Source organism: Pezoporus flaviventris, unplaced genomic scaffold (genome assembly GCF_033815535.1).
Source record: "Pezoporus flaviventris isolate CSIRO_AGI_PZ_B2104156 unplaced genomic scaffold, CSIRO_AGI_Pfla_v1 ptg000021l, whole genome shotgun sequence".
NCBI classification, from domain to species: Eukaryota; Metazoa; Chordata; class Aves; order Psittaciformes; family Psittacidae; genus Pezoporus; species Pezoporus flaviventris.
In genome coordinates, this window is record NW_026892569.1 from 2,000,870 (window position 1) to 2,026,202 (window position 25,333).

The 25,333-nt window shown below is 38.4% G+C and overlaps 1 protein-coding gene across 3 annotated transcripts in view; it reads right to left on the reverse strand.

Annotated features, from left to right (window-relative positions):
- Positions 1-25,333, reverse strand: part of LOC133270495 (contactin-4) — a 338,999-nt gene that overhangs the window by 275,504 nt on the left and 38,162 nt on the right. For all 3 annotated transcript variants that reach the window (XM_061455704.1, XM_061455701.1, XM_061455702.1), the window contains exon 2: positions 24,279-24,323. The gene's annotated coding sequence lies outside the window, so the exon portion shown is untranslated. The remainder of the gene's footprint in view (positions 1-24,278; positions 24,324-25,333) is intronic.

The following is a 25,333-nucleotide window of genomic DNA, read 5'->3' on the forward strand; positions in this document are numbered from 1 at the left end:
GGACGTTTTACGTTATGCCAGAAATGAAGGTTATTTCTTTGCTGAACTAGCCTACTGAGAAGCATAAGAGCTTAAACCAAAAATAAGCTTATCACAACACTTCCAAGAAGAAACATAAAATAAGACAAGACAAAACACATTTTAGGTTAAGTTCATGTGTGCTCACCAGAAACCAAGGTGACAGATATGCGTCTCCAGCCAACCTCCTCTTCACACAAAAACATTCCAGAAATAAAACTTACATAAAACACACCAGTGTTGCTTTCCTGTCACTCCTTTTTGCATGCATATTTACAAAGATTATCCATGTTCTTAGACCAAATGAAACAGTCTTAAGAGTGACCTGTAGCTGATGTATCTGTACGAAATGGGCTGCAAACAGCTTTGACTCCAGGGAAGTTAGAGCCCTAAAACAAAGTGGGGGGGAGTTTCTGTTGCATATTTCTGTAACTTCAGTCCACATTGCTCAGGGAGAAAGCATAATCTGCAGTCTCATTACTATCTACACACAGTGCAACTAAGTGGAAATATTATTTGATCACCATCTTAGATCACCCCAAAGCCATATGTTCTGTTTTCACCCGTTCATGCCCCTGCAATTGTAACATGAGTCGCTTCTGCATTTACTAATATGTAGGTGATTGCTGAAATTTTATCAGGTAACAGGTAACTGCATAACATGAAACTTCTTCGTATTTGTTTTTATGAGCTATCTACACAAGGTATTGAAAGCATGTGAGCCCTACTGCTACTAAACCAAGTCCGGCATGGTGGCAGTGTATCACCAACTCCAAGCCTGCAGCAACCCCTCAGTCCTTCAGGTCCCCTCCAAAATGTGGGCCAGCCCTGGCTCTGCTCCCCCTCCATCACAAGCTCCTTTGCTGTAATAACTACAAAATCATCTTACACATTTCTGGCAGCTGCACAAAGACTTTACATTTTTTGTATTACCATGTAAATGCCCTAAGTAAGTGTGGAACATTCCTTAGAGAAAGGTGCCAGTATTGAGAGCTCCGGACATTTCTAAATATGGTCTTTTATCCAAAGCTGATTTCCAAACACAAACCCTCTCAAGTAGTATTCCACTACAGATTTCTATGCAGTACACATCAAGATATCATATGACGTATCATTTTATGGGTCAGGTAATACAACATGCCTGGATTCACCATCTCATTTTTCCTGATTGCTAGGGCTACCCATGCAAGATTTAAATTATGCTGTAATCTGAAGCAGTACAAAGTTATTTCCACCCCCTTACCCCACCTTGCATTTCAATTAAATTGCAGATAGTTAAACTACTTCATGCAAAACTGTATCTGTTATTCCCAAGCTTCCACCAAATAGCCTGATGGAATCCCAGACACATTCCTCTTCCAGGGTAGAAGACAGCAGCCATATCAGTATCAGCAAGTAAGTGCATCATTTCTTTCCGATCTGTGGGTATGCACATAATGGAAAAGGAAGCATTTAGAAATGAATGAGGTGGTCAGTGGCTCCTCAAATGAGGCCTCTAAGTCAATAGAAACAAATGATATGGCCTTTCCCTGATTATGCACTCCAGAGACAGTTAAATAACAAATAAATAAATAAATAAAATTGATGGAGACATTTTTTATTCCAAGACCTTGACTCACATCTTTATGCCTCCTTAATTGCCTGCAGCTTATATTTGTGAATACTTTTAAACCACTGGAGTTGTCCTGGTTTATACCAAAATAGCTGCTGCTCCTTGCCATGCCCCAGTCACTAGAGATACCTGTTCTGCTCTGGAGTCTGCTTCAGTTTTATAGCACACCACCAGGAATGGGTTTTACACTAATAACCTCTTAAAGCGTTTTCACTCTCTACATGTTGGGCCCCACATCATGAATTTGCTTAAATACTTAGTTTCAGCCTTATATCTCTTGAGCAGATGCTTGAAGCTAATCTGGTGCTTCAGTGGTACCTTGAGGCTGAGCTATCTCACAGCTTCCATTCCTAACTAGCAGGAACAACACGTATTTGCTAACTAAACCTGAATGCTGTCACCGGAGAGCACATTTTATTACAGGCAGCTAAGTTTCTGCTCTCAGCTATACAAAGCTCTTCAACTTCATCAGCCCGACCCAGAGGCAGGTATTTTGCCCATGTAGCTAGTCCCAAGGAATGATCATGGAACAAAGATACTAATTCAGAGTTAAATCAGTGTCTTTACCCAGGAAGATGCTCCACTAATTTTAACTTCAGCTCGGCACTTCATTAGGTAATATAAAAATGAAGTGGCTTTCTGAAATAATGAGGTTCTTCATTAACTGAGGAAAAAAAAAATAATAACTGGGCTCATAAGAAAATACACACCGTGTAAAGTCCAGCTTTTCCTTTCTCATACACAAATAATGAGAAAAAAGTTTAAGGAAGCGAACATTACCACTAGCAGCCAAAGGCACACCAGACATGTAAACAAATAGTACAAATTTGATGTTGCAAAGGACCCGTAAAAAGCATGATACATAGGGAAGAATGAACTTTTATATAAGCACCTCCAGCAACCAAAGAGCAAACCAGAAATACCTAGAAAAATTTGTTTTGGTGCATTCACCTCAAATAGTTCAAATTATGTACTTTATTCTGCAAATAAAGGGGAAAGTTCTCATCTAGTAGAAATTTACATTTTGGAATCAGATTCAAATACACATTTTGGGGAAGCCTAGCACCTACTTTGCAGTTGTGATTGCAACCTCAAAAATAGCAGATTACAACCAGAAGAAAAGGAAAAGCTTCTGTATGCTTTCTGAGAGGTGTTTGTGAAATCAAGGTGGTTACAACCTTGTCCATCATCCTTCAAGATCTCTACCTTGCAATATTGGAAGGTATTCTGTACCATCCACTAAATTGCTTCCCTTCTCTTGCTGGGACTGTGACTAGTGCTCAAGGCAGATAATCAAGTTTCTACAGAATTCAAAAGAGTAAGACATAGGTGAAGCTGCTAAAAAACAGCCATCAACAAAAAGGTCAGGGCCTTTGGCAACAAAAGAAAAAGAAATTACTCCTGTAGTCTTCAAACAGATTTATTCTTGATATAAAGCAGGACCATTTACAGCTCAGCAAAATTTTAACACTGGTAGTAAAGCACATTACAAGCTTTCTTAATTCAATTTTCTCTGGCATTTATTGTGGTTAATAAAATACCTAAATGTCATTGAGACTTATAAAAACGTATTTATAGGTTAATAAATGCATAAACTGGATTATTCACAAAACCAGCTTACAGAAAGCACAGCATCCTAAATTGATACAGATTTCGGTTTTGTTCCCTGACAGAGGGATAATTAGTGCTTATTTACAAAGATTTTACTTTACAGCACTGTAAAAATGCATCTGCTTACTTCCACTGCTTTCAGAGTTCACACTCAGCTTCACAGGATCTAGGTTATCTTAGCTATGAACTTTTATTCACCTAGACCAAAAAAAAAAAAACAAAAAGAATAAAGGCTCCTCAAAATATCCTTTGTAGCCAATCCCTTCAGGAATACAACCCTACTACTCACCAAAATAGAGGCACACTAGATACCTAAATAGAGGATGAAGATTTGCCTACTCTGGAGTGGCAAATAGCTGCTTATTTAGGGCAAGGGTCTTTGTTTTGATTTTAAGAAAATAACTTTAAACAAGAAAAAAAACCCCACACACTTAAGCGTGCTGGAAATAAGTGGAAGCACTGATGGGAGTGACAGTCTTCGCTTCCACGTTACTATAAAGTATTTACAGTAAGTAGCTACCAAGTATTTCTTTCAAGATACACACAAAACTTAAACCGTTACTTCAGCTAGTTCAGCATTTAGTTTGTGTGTAGGTGTATATATATATATGTTTCTATATATGTGTGTACATATATATACACACATATATATATACACATCTATATATGCACACACACACACATACACTAAAACCAGAATTGTTTCTTTTCCTCACCTCGTAAATGGAAATGAAGGCAAACACGCTAGATTGCAAACATTCCGCACTATTCAAACAAAATTGCACTGAAGATTCTACGTATTCTAAGTGTATAGAGAAAAATAAAATACAAACCTAGACACAACATACTTGTCACAAAGATTTTGTCCTTATTGACTCATTTTCTAACTCAATAGACAGACCTTCCTGAAAAAGTCCTGTCAAACATTTAGATTTAGGTTTTTTTTCCCCATCTCTTTATTCTGAGGATTTTAAGTTCAGTCCTTTAATTTCTGTTCTCAGATATCTGTTTTACCTTGAGTCAGAACTTTCTTGCAATAAATTTTAATGTTCTTTAATAATATTCAAGCTAATGATGATGATTGGGAATGGTCTGGGTTTAACAAGTACTTGAACATTTAGCGTAACCAAAGCTTTTATATGTAATTAGTGCTCTGAGCTGAATTCTGGTACAATACCATTTATATCCAAATTATTTTTAATGAACATTTGGATGCACCAGACTGGAGGACTACAGGTTTAAAAGAAACTATATTAATATTTTATTTAAAAACCATTTAAAAGACATTTCTGTAACTAATAAAAACAAACAAAAAAAAGCAATTGCTAAGATAATTGACTAAAAATATTGTCTAACTTATGAAGCACTGTACAAAGTTTCTTCTTATTTATTCACAACGGCAAGATTGACTGATGAATGCAAACAGACTTTCAGGAAGAGACCAGGGATGCATATATACAAATAGCATAAAACACATTCCTAACTTATGGGTGCCTGCTGAGCCTTTTAAGCACTGAAAGGACAAACACTTCAAACGCACTCATCCTTTCTAAAAGGTATTTAATATAATCTAAGAGCATCACGTTTCCCAGGAGGCTTTTATGTACAGGTCATCTTTTCTTATACAAATGCTTCCTGAGCCCTCACAAATACAGCAAGTTATAAAAAGTCTTGATAATACATTTCTTGTCCCAGAAGCTGCCATTTTTGAATTGACAATTCTACATTATAGAAATAAAGGGCAGTCCTTCTGCTCCCCCCCCCTTTTTTTTTTCTAAATACCCTGCATTTCCCTTGAAACATATCAGAGAATTGCAGACATTTCCAAGCATTAGTGCTAAAAGACATTAGCAAAGAAACATTTCAGTCCCTTAATGCCACAAGTTTTAGCAGACATTAAGGTTTGCAAAGCCAAAGTAAAACTCAAAATGGCTAAAAATGTCCTATATTAACATTAAAACCAAAGCAAACAGTAAAACTAGGCCTGCTGGAAATTTTGCTTGTTTTAGCAAATACTCTAGTCCATTAACTCAGCCCAAACCATCATCAAGGGAAATATTCGTAGTCCTGTGGAGCCCAGCACCATTTCCCAGTAGATAAAAACCTCACCTCACACATAAGAATTTTTTTTAATGATAGAAAAAGTTTCAGCAAGGATTTTCCAATTTTTAAGAAATCTTGACTGTTATGGGGATTTACTACTGTTTAATCAATGTGCAATTACATTTATTTAATAAAATCTCCAGATATTTAAATATTGAAAAATATTAGACCTTGTTTTTTTTCCAGAAAACAAAGGATTAAAGTGACTTCTAAATGCTTTCAAAAAATAGCAAATATGTAATGACTGAAAGAACTGATAACAAATCACATCAAGAACTTAGAAAACTGGTCAAATTATAATTCTGTTATACTACCAATGGTAAAAAAATTACAAAAATATACTCGTGCCCCATAATTTACACCTTCAGTGTTGTTGCATTATAAACAACCCTTCAGCATTTGTCATCCTATTAAGTACCTAAACAAAGACATATGGTACAAATCCCATTGCCCTTTCATCAACTTTGGGATTGTTCCAAACCTCAAAGTTACTTGTTTTCACTAATTCTAAGCAATTTTAAGGAACGCATCATTACTGAATCAAGATTTAACCAAACAGTGAAAACAATAACTGCGAAAAGGAAAAATTGTAAGATATCAAACAAGCAAACCTGGGGTTTTGCAATTAGGTATCATGTTCGGAATGCTTCTATATCCTTGCAAAACCAGTAAACAACTAGATTCATTAATTTTGTGTTTTCTAGCATCAGATTTAGTCTATGTTTTTGTTTATTACATGCTTTTGTTTGTGTTTAGCCAATAGTCTGCCAACACAAGTGCCTCTACTCAACTTGCATAACCTTTCCTTTGGAGAAAACTCATTAACAACTGGTTATTAGTAACACCCTTTGCTATCAGAGCTCAATATTTCAGGTTCTCATTCACTGATCCTTTGTACTGTGGCACAGTTCTTCAATGAATTTGTGTCAAACTAATTACAGTCTGCCACCATTCACAATCCAGTTAAAATGAATGGAAAACCTACTTCAAATTCCACCAGTTAAATCCAGCAAATTTCAAATTACAGGATTGATGGCCCATTCTTCAGGATAAACAGCACCTGAGAACCTAAAAAACAGAAGTTTCGTGTCTTACTGGAGTTCCATCAGGTTAAGAATAGTTACTTTGATTTTCTATTCCATTTAATCTCAAACTGTGCAGCTCCATGATAAAGTTGCTGCTTCTACTCAATTTGATGGTAAAAGTGTTTAGCAAAATCTATTTTATTATTACATAAACATGTGTTCAGGACTGCAAAAAGCTTCACTTCATTTGAAAAACCTTGCAAGACAGAGTACATCTCAGCAGTTTCCTTTTTCAAACTAAGAGAGAGACTGCTGTTACATACAATTACCACCATTACCGCATGTCCTAACACAGTATTATAATTAGTTACACCTCTGTACCACGGATGTGTGGATGAGAGAGCTCCAGTGGTCACTCCAGCACATCAGCACACCTTAAACTTTATTGGGGTCACGAGCTATACAAAAACCTCAATTTTTTAGCTTTCTTGATTTCCTCCATCTGTATTCCCAATCTCCAATTAGCTTTAATATAATTCGTATCATGAGCATTTTGTATCTTTTCTCTGGTGTTCACCCTTCATCTTGAGGAATACACTGATTTAGTGATAACTAACAAAATAATAAAGATGTGTAGATTTTTCTCCAGAATAGCTCCCAGAAAATTTGCAGAGCTGTCAAAAAAAAGGTTACATTTTATTCCAAGCCTTTTTGATACAAAGAAAAACCAAAACAAAACAGGAAAAAAAAGAGACTGGAGATTCCACAAACTTTTCTTGGCAGCTTCTGGGCCATCTCCCTTTCTGTGTAACATTTTGCCACCAGACTGAATGAGAAGCAACCAAGCATACTGCAAACTGTACTTTTTTTGAATGGCTTTCAAGGGGTTTTTAGATTGTCTAAGTAACCCAACCATAGCATGACTATCCTAATTAACCCTGCATGATCCAAAGGCTATTTGTACATCTGATATGTGGTAGAGCTGGATGCAAAGATATATTTATCTTAAGAAAACTTGGAACACAAGTTTCATGTCTCGATTCAAAGCCCATTTGTTCCAGTGGAAAAATACCACCATCTTTGAATGAGGTTCTAAGAGCAATTTTTATTATTTTTAGGAAAGATTATCTTAGAGCAAAGATTCTGAAACATTCTTCAGAAGTCTGAAGTACCACTTGAGCCCCAGTCACAAAAGCTTTATGCAGACAAAATTCTCATTACAATCAGCAGGGGTTTGCTTTCACAATGAATATTTGAGTCAGCTGATTGGAGTGCTAAACTTCTGAGATGGCTGGTGCACAAGATATTCTTGACTGTGTGATTTATCTGTAACACACAGCAGTGATTTCTTAGAAACAAGCAATTGTGACAGGGCTGAAAGGGGTGCAAACGGGTAAAGTTATATCCAAAGTAGCTTGCTTAACTGTTCGATGTTACTTCTCGAAGTTCAAATTGTTCATACTTGAATTATACCATTCAAAGTTCCCATCAAGTGAATGATCCGACTATTGTACCTCATTGAAGCAGTACAGCTGGGCTGGAATTCTCACCCTCTTGTGCAAATAAACTTTGAGAAAAAGAATTTAAGGATCTAACTTAGTTCACAGGCTGATAGCGATGCAAACTGTCACATACACAGCAGCAATAAAAGGAAGTTGACTTACAGTTTGTAATAAACAAATCCCATACTGAAAGTTCTTAACAGTTCATATCACTCTCAATGGATCATAACATCCATCTACCAATTTTAATGAACTAAGAGCAAATTGCAACTGTCCAATAAAACCATTTCTAAAACCATGACTTCATACGTTCACATTTGGCCACCTAAAATCCTCAGCATATAAACCAGTCGCACAGAATGTTACTGCAATTAATTTTATTGGTTGCAATAAACCACTGAGCTGTTTTAGGATGATTTTAGAAGCCGATTATGTTTGCATATGAACACCCACCAAAGCTTTTAGGCATGTGCACTTTACCAGTATGACTCCATATAAGCCCATTTACTCCTGTGGAGTCAGAGCAGCTTAAAGCATCAGGATCAAACTCCAGAGGTTCTTAACTATTTTTACACACCACAGATCCATGTCTGGACCCCTGAAGGATACTCTGTGGGTACTCCTCCGAGTTGCTTCTCAACTGTTTCTAGCCCTGACACTGTGAAACTGGCCACCTCTCAACACAAGATTGACATAGTGCTGGAGGAATTTCTCTGTGGGATACTGCAAGTGGTACAGGGTTGTTTATTAATTCCACATGGTCATGGAATGGGGGACTTAGTTCATGGAGGAGAAGACCCCCCCTTTCTGAACCAAGCCTCTCATGCTTCTCCTCTTGACACAGCAAGTGTGGCACTGCACAGTCACAACCTTGCCAGTGTGGAATGTGAAAGAAGATGTAAACTACTTCTGGTAATAACAGAGATAAGACTTATAAAAAGGTAAAACTTTCACAGTCCACTCAACTAGCATAGAAAATACTCAACTGCATTAAGAACAATAAACGCATCGAGGAGGATCGTGCTGTATCCCAGGTAGCTCCTCTCCCCTTCCTAGACAACTTCCTTCTTCCCCTTAGAAGTCAGAGTCCTTACCAGCCCACCCTTCTTTACCCAAGAGTTTCATGATAAGCCAGTTTTGTCACCAAATCCAAATATTTGTCTTCTCTGCCCCATTTCATTCTCCTCCCATGGTCCAATTTATATCCTGTTTTCCTATAGCTTCCTTGCTGGGCTGTTTCAGCAACTGGATCACAGAAAACAGTATTTTGGCAATTATTTTTAGTTTAGTTTTACTTACTTAAATAGGTTGCTTCACTAGAAAGGTTCCATACTTTTTATTTCCTCCACTTTTTCCCATGGAACAGAAAATATTCCTAGTGCATTCTTATATTTAAACAAGGACAGTAGATTAATGAATGTATTTAGTCTCTGGAAATCTTGTGAGTTCTGTCTGGCAGAAAGTGGTTGTGAAGTTTTCTATTTTTCCATAATTAGGCATAATAATTAGCACAATAATGCCCTTCTTAACATTCCTAATTGCATGCAACTAGTACATCAGTACCTCCTAGAAAGCAGACAGTTACCTTTCCCCGTCTCATCTGGGACAGTCTCCATCCCCACGTGCACACCAAACCCGCATCCTTCTTACTGAGCAAGGACAGACTGCAGGAACCAGTCTGACATGCAAATCAAAATGGAAAGCTCTTTACTCTAAAACAGTCCTAACATAAAACATACTTCTGGAAAAAGTCATAAACCAGTTCCCAGGCAGGCAAAAATTGTTCAATAAACCAAATGCATCAAAAGCACCACCAGGTTCCCCAGTGCTTAAGTTTTGCCACTTGTTCATTTGGACTAGACCTACTGATTAATCAGCTTTAGTACTGGCTATGGGTTTTGCCTGGGGTCTGACGACATCAGCTCAGGGACCACTTACATTTTTACTGCATATTGCCATGTCACCAAGCTGTTCAGATTAGCTCTGCTGGGAGGCTGTCTCATTCCAGGAATAGAAATTAATTAATCAGTATATTTTCCACCCCCATGCCAGGAAAAACATCTCTGATTAAAATGGTGTACTGAAGGTTTTTTTGCAATCACTGCCGACATGACTATTGATTAAATGGAAACCTTACTCATTTTATAGGTGTATTTATTTCATTCCTCCCAAGCTCCTTTGTTGTAATTAAGGGGTGTATTCTAGACACAGCATGATTATTATATACTGAGAACACCTTTGTAAACCTAAGGCATCTACTTCTTGAAAGATGTTCCATGTATGATGGAAGTACTTAACTCCCCAGTTTAGATTCTTAAAACTTCAATCTAATGAAGAGCTTGCCTTGAAGGTAAATAACCAAAACTTAATGCTGAAGCTCCAAATACATCTACAACATTGTTTCTGGGCAGAAAAACTGCTTCACATATTGCTATGCTCAAGAGCTGGTGTATCCAGAGCTAAACCCCACTGAGACTGCAGACTTGGCAGTCTTTGCATCTTGCTTGGACTGAACTCCCAATTTTCAAGAAGTTTCTAACCAGTAAAGGTTCTTTTAGGTGAACAACAATCACTGTTGTCTCCCTTCAAAGATGCTGGCAGGAGAACCATGCTAGCTGAGACTTTATAAAGTCAAGATGGGAAATCTTCCAACAAGCTCAGGTGACCCTGAGCCATTCTGCTCCAAAGGCATTACTGTTTCCACTAGCACAATTCAGAGGAACGTCCAATATTAAATTATTCCATTCCTTCCTGCTGATGTGACCCAGGCAGGCTTCAAGTAAGAAGTTAACTGGTCTGGATCACATACTACTGCCGGATTACAGCACTTGCTGCCACTGCAATGTCATCAGACCACTCTCCTGAGAACTAGTAAGCTTGGGTTTCCAGTTTGGCTATATTATCTAATCTTTTAATGCATATGGAACAGTACATAGAGGTGAGAATAGACATCTAGCTCCCAGGAAGAGAATGCAGCCTGCTTTAAAGGCACCAGACCCCTCTCAAGATGGACAAAATTAGAATATCCAAAAGCAACATTTCATACCATTTAAATGGAAATAAAGAAATCTTTTGGCTCCGGTCTCCATTAACACAATCCTTATCACATACATAGTACACTTAAATTCCGTGTTTTCTGTACTACAAGGCATCTCTGACTGAAACCCAGTCAAGTTATAAGCACTTCTCAGCCAATTTCCCCATACAGCCTGCTGCCAAAGAGATGCCATTCCTTCAGAACAGTCTTGTAAAGCACTGCAGGTGCCATAAAAAGGCAGGACCTTATACTGCCATTACAAATGCCTGTTCTGAAGGCATTCCTGACAGTGGCTATTCACCCTGTGCTCAACCCAAAGACAGAGACATGTATATCCTCATGCAACTAAAGCCCTATCTTATATATATTTATTCCTGCATGCTAAACTCTAAGGCCTTCTGCAATTCCAGTGGATTAGAGGTCTAGAAAACACCAACTTTCTCTATTAGAGAATGCTACTAATTGATACATGTACTTTGTTAAAATAATATACCAAGCTTGCAATATTTGCCAATCCCTTTGCCACATCTCTGCTTCTTACTTATGAAAGTATGAACTGGGGTTTCTTATCCTGGCTTGTTGCAGAAATGAGCCACTGACCTTCCATCTCTTCTCATGTTTCAGGATTCCAGAAGCATTGGGTACACATCTAATTTCAGTGAAGACAAAAGGCTGCTGTGTAATTCAGGGACTATTTCTCCATTATTATAATTAGAAAAAAAATTACAACACAACACTTGCCCATACCTTTTCATGTGTTAGTGCTTTCCTCCATATCTTCATGGAGACAAATGTTCACTGATTCATGTGAAAATTTAAGGTATTAATCATCTCACATTTTGTTATAAGGAAATCATGCTAAATTAGCCCAATAATTACAAGTTGTGAATTATCTGGTCAGGTCTGATAAATGTATCTCACATACCTTACCTATTGCCTAGTATTTTACCTATTGCACAACAGCACATGTAGGCTTTGGAAGGAAGATTCATATACATTCTTTAGTCATTTTGCCATTTTTTAAACTTACTAAAACTGCACATCTTTCCTAAAGATGCCTAGAACATTTTCAAACCTCAGTGTGCATAAATTAGTGGTGCTGCATAAGGCAACCCTAATTTATGCACTCACTACAGACCCAATTAGTTCTTCTGCAACAGAATGCCAAACAGATTTTCTTAATAAAGCAGAATATATCACATCTAATATTTATATTAAATGCAGAGTTTTAACTCTGTCACTTTGTATTACTAACATCACTCTTTGAGAAGGGAATTCTGCAATTGGCTTTTTCTCTCCCACTCAACACCACTGGCAGAACATGGGTCAGATGATCAGTTTGGACAGATCAACGTCACTCTATCACAGCTAATAGTGTGACATGGATTTACATCAGCTGAATGCACAGTATGTCTGCATGCTGCACAACAGTTCAGGGAGGTCCCCTGAACCTCGTGAGACAGGAGGAAGCAGAAACCCATGGTGGGGGCTCCATGAGCTTACCCCCCTCTTGCATGGAACAACCCCCTTCACCTCAGCCAGCATGAGGTTATACTTTTGTTAGCAGCAGACAGCTGTCAGAGACTCTGTATCTTCATTATACTCTTGTTAATATTTTAATCTCTTCCAGCCCAGATGGCTTAATTCTTTGGTTAAGGCTAAGACATGCCTGAGTGCTTGCAAGCTGAGGCTCTATCAAGAAAAGTGAGAAGCGACATGGTGAACTGGGAGAAAAAACCCACAAGACAAGTAGTGATCACGTTTGCGCCTCTGATATTTCTCACTGAAGTTGGGAACCAGAAATCCTGCCGGTGTGCTGTGTTGATTCTTTATCAACCTATCTGCATTTGTAAACTACTTCAGGTATTTCCCACGTATTTTGTCACTTCAAGTTTTGGCTGCCCCCAGTGCAGAGGGCCCCACGGAGGGCACAAAGTACAGCATCACACTGGCCAAATTCTGGGCTAAATTATTAGGACTCTGGTTTGCACAGTTAAAACTAAACAAAAATATTTATGGGATAAATCCATTGCTATGTAGATAATCTACAAGATCACTGTCAAACAAGTTTTGTCTATGAAGTGGATCACAAGCTGAAAGAAAAAAAGACAAGTGAAATGGGGGACTGCTTCTCTACACGCTCTCTGAAAATGGTAAAGATACTGTTGTCCCACATGAAATATGCTTACAAGTGGCTACAATCAAAACCAACATGCCTGATGGACAGCGGCAGAATCAAATGCACTAAGTCTGTTCAGATAACAAGCGAATTTTTTTTTTATAATCATATTTCAAGCAATGAATCAAAATGAGCCACTTTTGATTTTCACTGGTAGGCAAATTAGCCTCATTCTTTCATCTAACAGCCTCTCTAGGCAAGACTCTCATATAAAAAAACCCTAAAAATTACAAAAACATTTTAGAGCAGAACAACAAAAAACTTCAAATTATTTTTATAGCCATGAGAAGAACCCCACAACACCAGATGAGTAACAGGATCCACCTGCAATATAGTTGATCTAGTCAGTGCTCACATTTTGCATCCCACAAATACCAGGCATCTAGTCTTCCAAATTAAAATGATCCAAAATCCTGGATAAAAATACACACACTTTTAGTTCAGGTATATTTTGTTTTAAGTGTACAACTAGGCAATGAAGTTTGGAATTCTTTAAGCAGAGGGCAGTATTACATCAGTAAATGGTTATTAAAGTTACCTAATCTATAGTAGGTGAAATAACATTTCTGCAACCTAAGAACACATATTCCAGGTAAGTATATCGAGATTAAGTTTCAGAAGCTACAAATATATTCAACTACTGCAGAAAATTATGAATAGGAAAGCATTCCAGTCTCCTCCTCTTCCTCTCTCCCTGCCCCCCAAACTGGCTAAGAAAAAAGTCTTCTTGTCAATGTATTGTTTTTCTTTGGGGAAGTCATTTTCCCCAAATTTTTTGTCAAACCTAATTCCAGAAGATTTAATCTTCTTTCTTCATTGTATGTCACAAATCTCAGTTCATTAAATACAAATGTAAGAGCTACTCTTGTCCGCTAAACCCACATATTCTCCTGCTCCTTGTGGACCTGGCACTGCAATCCACTAACAAGAATAACTGAGTTTGCCTTTGATTCCATGATGCTTTGGCCCTTCTGGCTCCTGTAACCCTCTGAGCACTATGCTGAGGCTGCCCCTCTTAATGGAAGAGTTGGAGCTGCAAATCCTGCTGGGAGATAACATTCACCAGCAAAGCCTCAGCCCTAAAACTTTTCTGAGAGCTTTGACATTTGTGTAACATTCAGACGCTGCTTGCTCACACAGAGATGTTATTCTCTACCAGCGAAGCACTTCGGATGGAAAGCATTATCTATTCCAAACTGACATCTTCTACTAAATGGAACATTTAATTAACTTGGTCCTAGGCCAGTCTGATCCGTTTTGTTTGCATGAAGACGAACACAACTCGTAACTCTTTGGCACTGTCTCTTTTCCTCGCCCTCCCCCTTAAAAGGGACTTTAGTTGTTTACAGAATAGATACAAGAGAATCCAAGCTGGTACAGTGACACATCATTAGTTAAAAATACACCACAGCATAAAAAGCTTTAGCACTGAGAGAGCATTGGAATGCAGAATTACATTAAAATGGGTTAAGAAGGAAAATGAAAGTCATCTGGAAACTGATGATTTTTTCTGCTGTGGGCTGTAGAAGAACAAAAAGACCGCAACCACTTTGTGTATTACTACAGACAGTGAACTTGGTACAATTAACTAAGTTGAAAACACAGTTTAAGGGGTTATAAAAATACTTGAAATGTATCATTGAAATGCAGATGGTAAACACAGGGTATAAGAGGGGACAAAAGGTCTCAAAGGATAAAGATCAAACCCAAACCTGCAAGAGCATAAGACCTGCATATCCCTGACCAGAGCCAGACTCATGTAACCAGCCAATGTGTGATTTGCATCAAGCAGCAGAAACCACTAATAGCAAAGAAATGAAAATGCAGCAGAGATGACAGCATCTCCTTGGGAGAATCATTGTGCAAAAAGCAAAGTTACTTAGCACGTGCGCTACATGTACTGTCTGGCAAATGTGAATAATGAGTTCTGACAGTAACAAAGAGACAGCATAAAATGGGGATGCCCTGACTTAGTCCAGACCTACAGTTGTCCAAAACCAAAATAAATTTCAGGTCCGAGCAACACTACTGAAGGCGGAAGCAGAGCACCCCTTGTCTGAAGTTATTTGGAATGCTGCACAATGACTTTGAGCTGCTGCAGACTCTGTCTGCAGCTGGAAAAGCAAGTTGAGGTCCATGTTTCTAAGAAGGCAAATATGACCGGAAGTCCTCATAAAAAAGATCCTTTATACTCTAAAAATACAAAGTTCACTCTAATTCAATTAATTGTGAAAACCAGCAGATTAATTTTAATAAGACAACACCCATTGGTACTACATGTGCCATAGGCAAAAGCCTGTCTGCTTTAGTTACACAGTTCACACATATAGTCCAGGATCCCCTCTGTATGTGTAGCTGAGACTTCAGGGCCTGCATTTAAGTACATCCATCCCCAACGTTGTGCAGATTAAGTGGCAACTATATCACAGAATGGTTTTGGTTGGATGGGACCTTAAAGTTCATCCAGTTCACACCCCCTGCCATGAGCAGGAACACCTTCCATTGGACCAGGTAGCTCAGAACCCCGTCCAACCTGACCTTGAACACTTCCAGGGATAGCTTCTCCAAGCAACCTGTGCCAGCGCCTCACCACCCTCACAGAGAAGAACTTCTTCCTAATACCTAATCTAAATTTCCCCTCTGTTAGTTTAAAGCCATTCCCCCTTGTCTTGTAGCTAGCTATAAAATGGTATACAATGAAGTACAACAGAAGTCAATGATAAGGCAAAAACAATAATAGAGAAAACTAGGATGAGTATTCATATGTGTTGGTGGGAACAAGGAACACATTTACTGATCTTAGAGCAAGGTTATGCTGGGTTGGAACTAGCTCACATCTGTTCTAAGAGCATGCAAGCCATTTAGGATGCTTGAATGCTAAAGAGCAGAAAGTATAAATCTTTATGTATAAAAATAAATTACAAACAATGTATTCTTGTAACAATATAAAAAAAGAATTACTACTATGAGATTGTCAGCGGTGAAGGCTAAATCTCAAATTCAAGTGGCATAACCTAACGCACAGCCTACTGTAGCTACAGTACTGCACACCTTTTGAAAGAAGTCATCAAGAAAAAGCTAAAAAGATGCTATAATGACATTTTGCAGGGGGAAAAGAGAGGAAGCTGTAATCATCAGCCTCTGAAGGAGTGTTTTAATTCTAGGATAACAGACTGTGCAAAACCTAAACAAAAAACAAAGAAAATGTTCAGCATGAAAACAGTTTTTTCCTTCTGCTTCCTGTGGAAGAAGAGAAGACTTCAAGGACTGTGCTGAAGATAACGTCTCATGTATCAAAGCAGGTGATACAGTAGAACTGTGATAATTCTTGTGGAATGAGAGGAACAAAGATTAAGAGTGAAAACAAGGAAATAAGAGTTATTTGAACTACTCTGAAGTAAGGCACCACAAAGGTGATCCAAATTCCCATTAACTTTAGTAGTGTGTGAAATACAGTTTACTAGCTGTACAGCTCCATATTTAGGAAAGACTAATACTGAGCAGTTAACCTACTGAAATAGGTACATTACAGTAATCAGCAACTAACATACATGGTGGCATGCTCATAACTGCTAATCAGTCAGAAGTACAAAGGAAAATACAGATCTGATAGTAAGAGTACTACAGGAAAGAACTGATGAAAGGAATTGTTTCATGTGGCTGGGAGACTAAAGCAGTAATTTCTAAAGCATTTAAAAGTGGCAAAGGGAACTAAGTAATGAAAACAGACCAGAAGGACTTACATACTAAAGACAAGAAATTAGTCATATTCTGATTCCTTCTTTATGCCACGTGGTCTACTGAGGACAGCTTCCACTCAGTAAATACTGAAATAACGTTTTACTGGAAGACTGAGCAGGGCAGTTGCACTACAGCTTCTCTACAGATCCTTTCTAAACTCAACTACTCTAAGAAAGCAAAACCTGCAACAAGTTACACATGAAGTTTTATCATTTAAAAAGAGAAAGATTATGAGAAATTTAAACAAAATACTTGTTGCCAAGTAAGGGGGCAAAGATGTTCTTCCTAGAATGGCATAAGGAAATACAAAAATCAGGTTCAAAGACTTAAGCAAAAAGATCTTATTTTCCCTCTCAGTAAGTACTAACTGCTACTGTGATCCTAAGTAAAAAAAAAAAACAAAAAAATCAAAATTCAAAATAAACTTTATAATTTGCACCGTGAATCTGAGCAAAGAACTCTAGCACACTGGTGCAGCATCAAAACTGGCATCAATAATTTCATATTTCATCATTTCAGGACCAAAAGACACCTTTTGTCTGCCAAATTCAGGTTTTTTTGCCTTATGAATATTTGGGTTAAGGGGCACGCAGGATGCCAAGTCAGTACACCTCATTTACATTTCTAAAGTAAATGTTTAATATTCCAGTAGTCTGAAATTAATTTCCTAAATGTTAATTGATGCTATTGAAAATCGCTAAGGGCATATTCAAGGTATTTCAAGTGATTAACACAAGATTTGATAGCTAAGAAGGCATTTTAGTAACGGTCACAACCATTGCTGTACCTTGTGTTCTATCTGTAGGAATGCTTACCTTTCTACTTAACTGAAAAACAAGTGAAACTGGTACAATTCAATCTGGCTAAAATTGATACTCATTTCAAACCTGATTTCTCCTCTTCCACTTGAGGACAGAGCTCCTTTTATGGGTGTTTCAGGCATTGTCCAACTTGTACCACAGGTGTCACTCATGACACAAGCCCCTTGTCACTCAGCCCCCCCCATGTCAGAAGCATCACTTTTAATTATTAAATATTAAATATTAAACACATTTGATTTGCAGCTCCCAAATCCTAAAGGTCCATAGCCCAAGCAGTTAAAAGCAGCCAGGTATGACCTCGCTGCCCAAGCTTTGGGTTGTAAGCTCCCAGACACATGGTTCTCAAGCTGAGCATCCCTGATTTCAATCAGATTTCCTTTCTGTAAACCTATTTAATTCTTGTTACATGTGCTGTCATTGTGCTACAGTTTGGGAGAGAAGGCTCACTACAGCCACCTGTAGTGCTGCTAAAGTTATGGTTTACCTTCTCAGGTGAAAACTTTTGTTCTTTTGTGCCACACCTTCAGGTTGGCTGCCTTCAACTTCTCTCTCTCTTATATTAAAGCCCAGGAGAATAACTTCCAATATTTATAATTACAAAAATCCCAAGGATTCTGCTTTTAACTTTGCCACATCACACAGGGCACTACCATGGTTCGAGACTTCTGTGGCTTCCTGTCATGGCTTAACTCCAGCCAGCAACCAAGCACCACACAACTGCCACTTCACTCCCCCCCCAGAAGGGCATGTGAGAGAATTGGAAGACTCAAACTTGTGGGTTGAGATAAAGACAGTTTAATGGGACAGAGAAGGAATAATAATAGAATTGGAATATACAAAACAAGGGATGCACAACACAATTGTTCACTACTTGTTGACCTATGCCCAGCCTGGCCCCAAGCAGCAGCCCCCAGCCAGCTTTCCCTCCTATGGTATGCAATATGCCTTGGGTCAACTGGGGTCAGCTTTCCCAGCTGTGTCCCCACCCAGTTTCTTATGTCCTCCAGCCTCTTTGCTGGAAGGGCATAAGAAGCTGAAAAGTCCTTGACTTAATATCAGCACTGCTTAGCAACTACTGAAAACATCAGTGTGCTATCAATGCTATTCTCACACTAAATCCAAACTACACCAGCTACTAGAAGAAAATTAATACTGCCAAAACCAGGACACTTCCACACCTGAGGAAATGCATGTTCATTTTGATGCTGGATTCTGATCAATATGCTTGGGCAGAAGAAATTCTCTCTCTGAAAAGGGCTTTGTAGGTTATCAACACCTTTGCCTTGGTTAACTATGAAACATTGAATATAGTGACAGGGAGAGTCTGAAATTTACTTTTCACGGTAAGATTACAGAATGAATTTATAGTTCCTCAATTTCAAGAAGGATGATATGCTTTTTCAAATAACTCAAACTGGCACAGGTACTGCAGCGAGTCTTTTAAACCCATGTGTTCTAGCAAATTGAGCAACTGTTCTAGCTTAAATTGCTTCCTAAGAAGAAATTCTGAAAGGGGTAAAATGTTGCTTTTTAGAAGTCCAGCCTATATCAACAATACTTGTAAAATGCTAAATAAGTTTCACTGAATTTAAGTATCCTCAACATTATCTTGTTAGCAATCGATTATTTATAATCTCCAAGAGAGCATATAGTGGTCTGCTTCCAGTTTGTAGGACAAACTACAACTCTCAGTTCAGATTAACAGTCTACTAAAAAGTGTCAAATGCATGAAGATCAAGCAGCAGTCCAAACTCGATAGGTGTGTCGGAAAATTCATCTCCTATGAGTAAATGGAGTATTGTGTCATTCCAGAACTGTCACTCCAGCATTCTTCCAGGAGCTCTACACTCACTTAAGTATCCCTTGAGGCACCGGCACCAGGAGATACAGGATGACAGATGTACCATTTCAAATGGCAAATCCTACTGTGATTTTAATTGAATTACAGGAGCCATTTTATTTTTTGCAGAGCCTCTAGACTCTGTATTGCTTGCTTGTTTCCAGTGATTCAGCAGTTTATTTCTTAGTACACTAATCCCTCCATAAGACAGTTTCTCATTCCTTTTAAGCAGCGCTTCTGACAGCAGCTACCTATATCTTTGTTGTTTAATGTTCTCCCTTTTTTATTAAATAGAACTAGTTTATCTCAGACATACTCCTTTTGCGTCCAGACTCTACCACTTTTACATCCATGAGAAGGCTCCATGGTTTAGCAGCTCGGTAGTTCTCACAATATTCTGTTCCTCTACACCTTTAAGCTCACCTGACCTCAGGGCTGCAGAAATTAAAAAAACAGGAGACAGAAGAAAGGAAATCTCAAGCCCAGAGGGCAAGAAGCAGCCAGTGACACCCACCTATAAACATAAGGCAGCTGTGAAATGCTCTTCACAATATCAGGAATAGACATGTTTACTCTGCTATTTACAGGAGACTCCAATAAAACTGCCAGCTGGCACCTTCACCTAAAGGGTGCAGAAAGTTCAGTTAATAGGAAAAAAAAAAAGGGCAAAACAGGCAAAAGAAACTGCCAGAGCAGGCGGTGAAACGTCAGCAATTCTAACACTCAATAATGCCTTTGAATCAAGGCTGGTGCATCTTGACCTTACTACTTAAGCGATGGCTCAAAACTTACTAAGTTTAGTGACCCTTTATTGTTGTAATGAACAGTATACCATAATAATTGCTTCTGACCATAATCATCCAACAGCCATTAGCTGTTTATCTCAGAAAATTAATCCTCAAAGGGTGACCCTCATGTCCAAAATATGCTCTCAGTCATGAAAAATGACTGATAAATTATTCCAAGCTAGTCTACAGAACCACTTTTAGTGGCATTTTATCAAAGTTACTTTCCCCTTAATCAAAGGCTAATGCAATATGCAATCCCTAAATATGTGCTGCACTATAAGATAAAGTTAGCAAACTTGAAAAGGCTGGAAAACAGCAATTTGCACACACCCAAACTCAAGATTTAGAACTACCATCATAACCTGCATCACCAATCACAAGCAACAGTGCCTTTAACAAGACTATTTTCAGAGTATATTAAACGTCATGACATCTTAACCTTCTTGTAAGGCCACGATAATCTCTTTACAATATGAAACAAGTGCAGAAGGGCAGATTTGCTGCATGCAGAAATATTTTTTGCATCAGCTTTAGTGAATAACGACATCGTTGCCTTTCCAGATATGCACTGCTCCTATTTTCGGCCCTATGTACCCACTCCAGGAACACAGATAACACATTTTGAAAGACAATACAGCCTGAAAGTTTTGCACATTTGCAAGAGAAAGCTGTCACTGGAATGATGCGTATCAGGTAACAGCTCATCTTCCAAAACCTGCTTGCAAGGAAGAGATCCAGGCAGGTGCCCAGGGCATTTAACATAGCTTCATCGTCAGTTTTGTTCAAGTACCTGATTGGTGCTTTTGTATTCATCATGTTCTTATGATGAAGAGTCAAGTCCTGAGTACCCCACCATAAATATTACTGTTACATAAGGAAAAAAAAATCTCAAGCAAAATGCTGTCCCTGCATCAATCAATTATAATCCAAGTTATATGTACCAAAATTGTCGTTTCATTCCGCTGTAAAATTAGCAAGCCATCTCTGAGGTGCACCTTCAAGGAGAGCAGAATCAGCTCATGCTTTTTTTGAAAGACTCCACCTAAATCCACCGTAAAATGGCAATTTTGCTTATTCAGTTTTTCAAATTACTATAGAACAATTGATTCAGTTTTAACTGTTTGGAGTTTCAATGCAGAGGGGAGCACTGGTGGCATGAGAAACCCAACTAACATAGGAGAAGCAAGTATCCAAGGAGAGGGCTAGAAAAGAGGCACAGAAGATGAGGAGGGGGAGAAAGAAAACACGATGGGAGGAAACCAGGAGATAGTAAAGGAGAAAAGGACATAGCAGATCTTCAGAGGAGAATTAGGGAAAAAGTAAGAGGACACAGTGGTAGACATAGCTGGCAATAAATAGCCTGTGAAGGAGGACAGTTATTTTGTATGGATTTCGAGAAGCAAGGGGACACCAGAAGATCAGAGACAACTCCTGTCTTTGAAGAAGTGATCTAAAAGTCACTTGCAGTAAACCCATATCCAAGTAATCCTCTTACACACAGACCCATGCACTTCCAACTGAGCACATTTCCACCTGGAATGAGTGGCAGCTCTCCAGATTCAAGTAGCCAACAGCTAAAGACACAAACATTCATACACCAAGCAAACAGGGAGCTACCACTTTGGTACTGGATGCTAGTGGAGCAAGAAAGGCCCTAGAGCTTCAAACCATGCTGCAATTAACTCCTATTCAGACTGTAAAGCGGAAAATATATTTATTATAATTTCCTTTCCTAAAGCTACTGCCCAGCACACTCAGTATTCCTACACAGGCAAGGACATTTCTTTGCAACTCCACACTGTCTCTGCTGGTAATAGTTACACTTAAAATTACACTGCAAGCCTGGTTGTTGAATACGACGCACAGATGCTACAAGCTAAGATGACTGTTAGCCTATAGCTGTTTTAATTAGCTTGACAGGTAATAAAAGTAGGATTTTATAATTATACTATTGCAATGCACAAATGTTTCTTTTTAAATCTGTAGTTACCGAGTCACTTAGATAAACAACAGCTAGTTTCTCTTCATCAGACCGGAAGCAAAGCCCCAAACTCTGCTTCCTCTATGCCTTGCTTATGGCTTAGGAAGGACCACATGCTGCTTAGTAATGTGCTTAGCAGATTCTTCCCTCCCATAATGCAGAAATGTGGATGAACCCAGAATTTGCAGTATCCATAAGTGCACTTCTTTTAAGTATAACACGTATGACCCCTCACTTCCCTAAAGTGTGTTTCCCATACACCCCCCCCCCCCCCCCATACACCACAAGAACAGGATTCTGGCTTCTGGTGCTGTTATCAGGCCTAAACATTACATATGGCATCACTGAACTTTCAAGCACTCATATTCACTGTATACTTATGCATGCTTAGCTTCTTTTTTTCTTTTTAAATACCACTTTTCTACAAGGCCACAGGGGTTATATCACAGAAGTGAGGCATTTAACACAAATTCTTATCCCATTCTTGCTAATGAGAAGTGTTTACCAAATAGTTATGCTGTTTTGTAAACAGAAAGCAATTTCCGTTCTTCTGTCTATGGTGGTGTCAGCATTTGCAAGCCATTATGAGTATGCCTATAGCTGTCTACTCTCAAGTTGCTGACACTTGCTATCAAACTGGTGTTTTAGGATTTGGAATGCAGAACACAAACCTGCAGCATAAAAACAATATCCTGAGATTTGATCCTGCACTTCTTATTCAGGTTCAATTAATCAAGGTTGCCTAACCCTTCAAAAGTACTTTTCATCAGCAGACTGAAAACACTTTCCAAATGAAATGGGTATCAGTATCTCCTTTTCACGATGGGGAACCTGAAAATGAGATTTCACCTCAGAAAGGGCTTTGAGGCTAATTTAGGAACACTGTCCAAAGGGATGAAGAGTCCATTATTCAAAGTTATCTTTCATATTAAGAAATAAGCTTTTCCTTTCAGACCACTACAAAGTGATATATCACAAAATTTATCACACTGTCTTTGAAAAACCTCACACAAAGATGCTTTGCAAACTTCAGAAGGGCTAAGCTGAATGAGAATAGTTTGTTTGATCTACAGCAGTAATTCTGTTTTCATTGTAAACACCACCCAGGACTAAGGAGAAACTTCTGAATTACTCCAAGGAAAAGAAGAATCAAGAAATTCAAAATTTTGATCAGAAAGCACCAGTAATCTCCCTGAACAGAGAGGGCAACAATGTCTAAAACTAAGAAGGAAGACTATATTTTTTTAGCTATCCCACTGTAAGCTCTGAAAAGGTTTTCTTCTCTTTTGGAGATCACATAACATAGTTCACAACTTAAAAGCATGTTGCTCTTTGCCAGCAATTTTATCCATGGAGCCTGGCTATTTGGAAGTCAAGCTTGTAGGGCTGTTTTGAGGTAGGGCAAAAGCAACACAGTGAAAAAACAGCCCAAGAAACACGTCAAAAAAAAGCAAACCACCCAACAACAACAAAAAAAAAGGACAAAACCAACAGATAACCCACCTCTCAAACAACAACATTGATTCCTTTGGACATTCAAGCTAAGATGCTATTAAGAAAGTTTTGAGTGTCAGAAGTGCCACAGTTTTGTTTGGCTAATTCAACTGTGGAGTCAATTATTCAATGACTAAACATGAATTCTGAAAACCTCTTGACAGGAAAAATAAGAGCCTAACCAGAAAAATGCCTCACTATTGCTAAGAACGTCAATACCCTTTTATAAAACATTCATTCTTTAAGATATATGCAATTCTTTTAAATGATGGTACATTTTCTGAGGGCAAGCTGTTCTATGTTTTCTATAAAATCTTCCAGTGTAAAACTGCACAAACGTGGTATATTCACCATGAGAACTTACATACAGACTTCAGACATATTCTTTGAAAAAAGGCAAACAAAACCCACTGTGAGCATACTGAGAAACTAAGGAGCAGATTCCTCAGTGTAAGGAACAAACAATGCAAAGATTTTGACATTTAACATGATGTTATAAATAAAATTAGTATTAAAGAACTGTTACCTTCTCCAATGCATGATACACAGGCTTCAGTCAAATTTCCAATACCTGAAAGTAGAAATCCATATGGAAAATCAGTTATACTGATATTTTCAGTCAGAATTTCATTCTTATGCACACTATTTTGCAGAGAAAAAAGCTGTCTCTGAAGACAGCAAACTAAAAATAAATTACCACAATGCAAAAAGCAGCAAATTGATCAGACACTCCACAGATTTTACACTGCTTGATTCAGTTTCCCCCACTCACTCAGGCTATGGGATATACACAAAACATACATTAGATGCAGAAGATCCATTTATGAAACTAGAATTAGGTGAGCACCATAATGCAGCAAGCATACTAAGAAATACAAGCTTTTTTACACTACCATCGTATCCCAGATAGGAGAGGCACAAGAAGAGTCTGAAATTTTGGCCTAAGGATAAGCATTAGGCATAACTGCCTAACTGAAGGGTTGTAGGTTGTATTATAACTCAAGATGAAGTCACAACCAGAGGACTGCCCTATGCTTCTATTCAAGTCTGTAATGCAGTTGCTACTGAAGTCTCCAAGAACACAAGAGGCTTCTATACCACACGCTGTTATCATTTTTGTTATGGGAGATTTTGTCCCAAGGAAATACATTGCTGGTAGTCTACAGGCATATTACGGCTTCATTTAATAAATACATACCACTCACAAGCAATCAACAGCTCTTAGTAAGGAGTTGGTATGACATTTCTCAGCCTGCACTTCAGAGTTACGCTCACAAAGCAGAAGGAGTTACAGACTGGTTCATCTGTGAGTTTGCACAGCAATACTTCCACTCAGATTTGCTGGAGGACAGAGCTCCCTCCCAGTTCAAGAGATCTGATGGAAACAACTGGGATCCAGCACCAGCTCTGAGTATGGGCAAGTTCCTATGTAGAAGAATAAGCTCCAAGGAAGGCAGAGCCAGATGGAGTCCCACTGAAGTAAACACAACACTGGATAAATATTTGACATTCAGAGCTATGCTAATTAGACATCAAGAAGAAATAAAAGGTTTCATACCAATCAAAATATTACTCTATTTA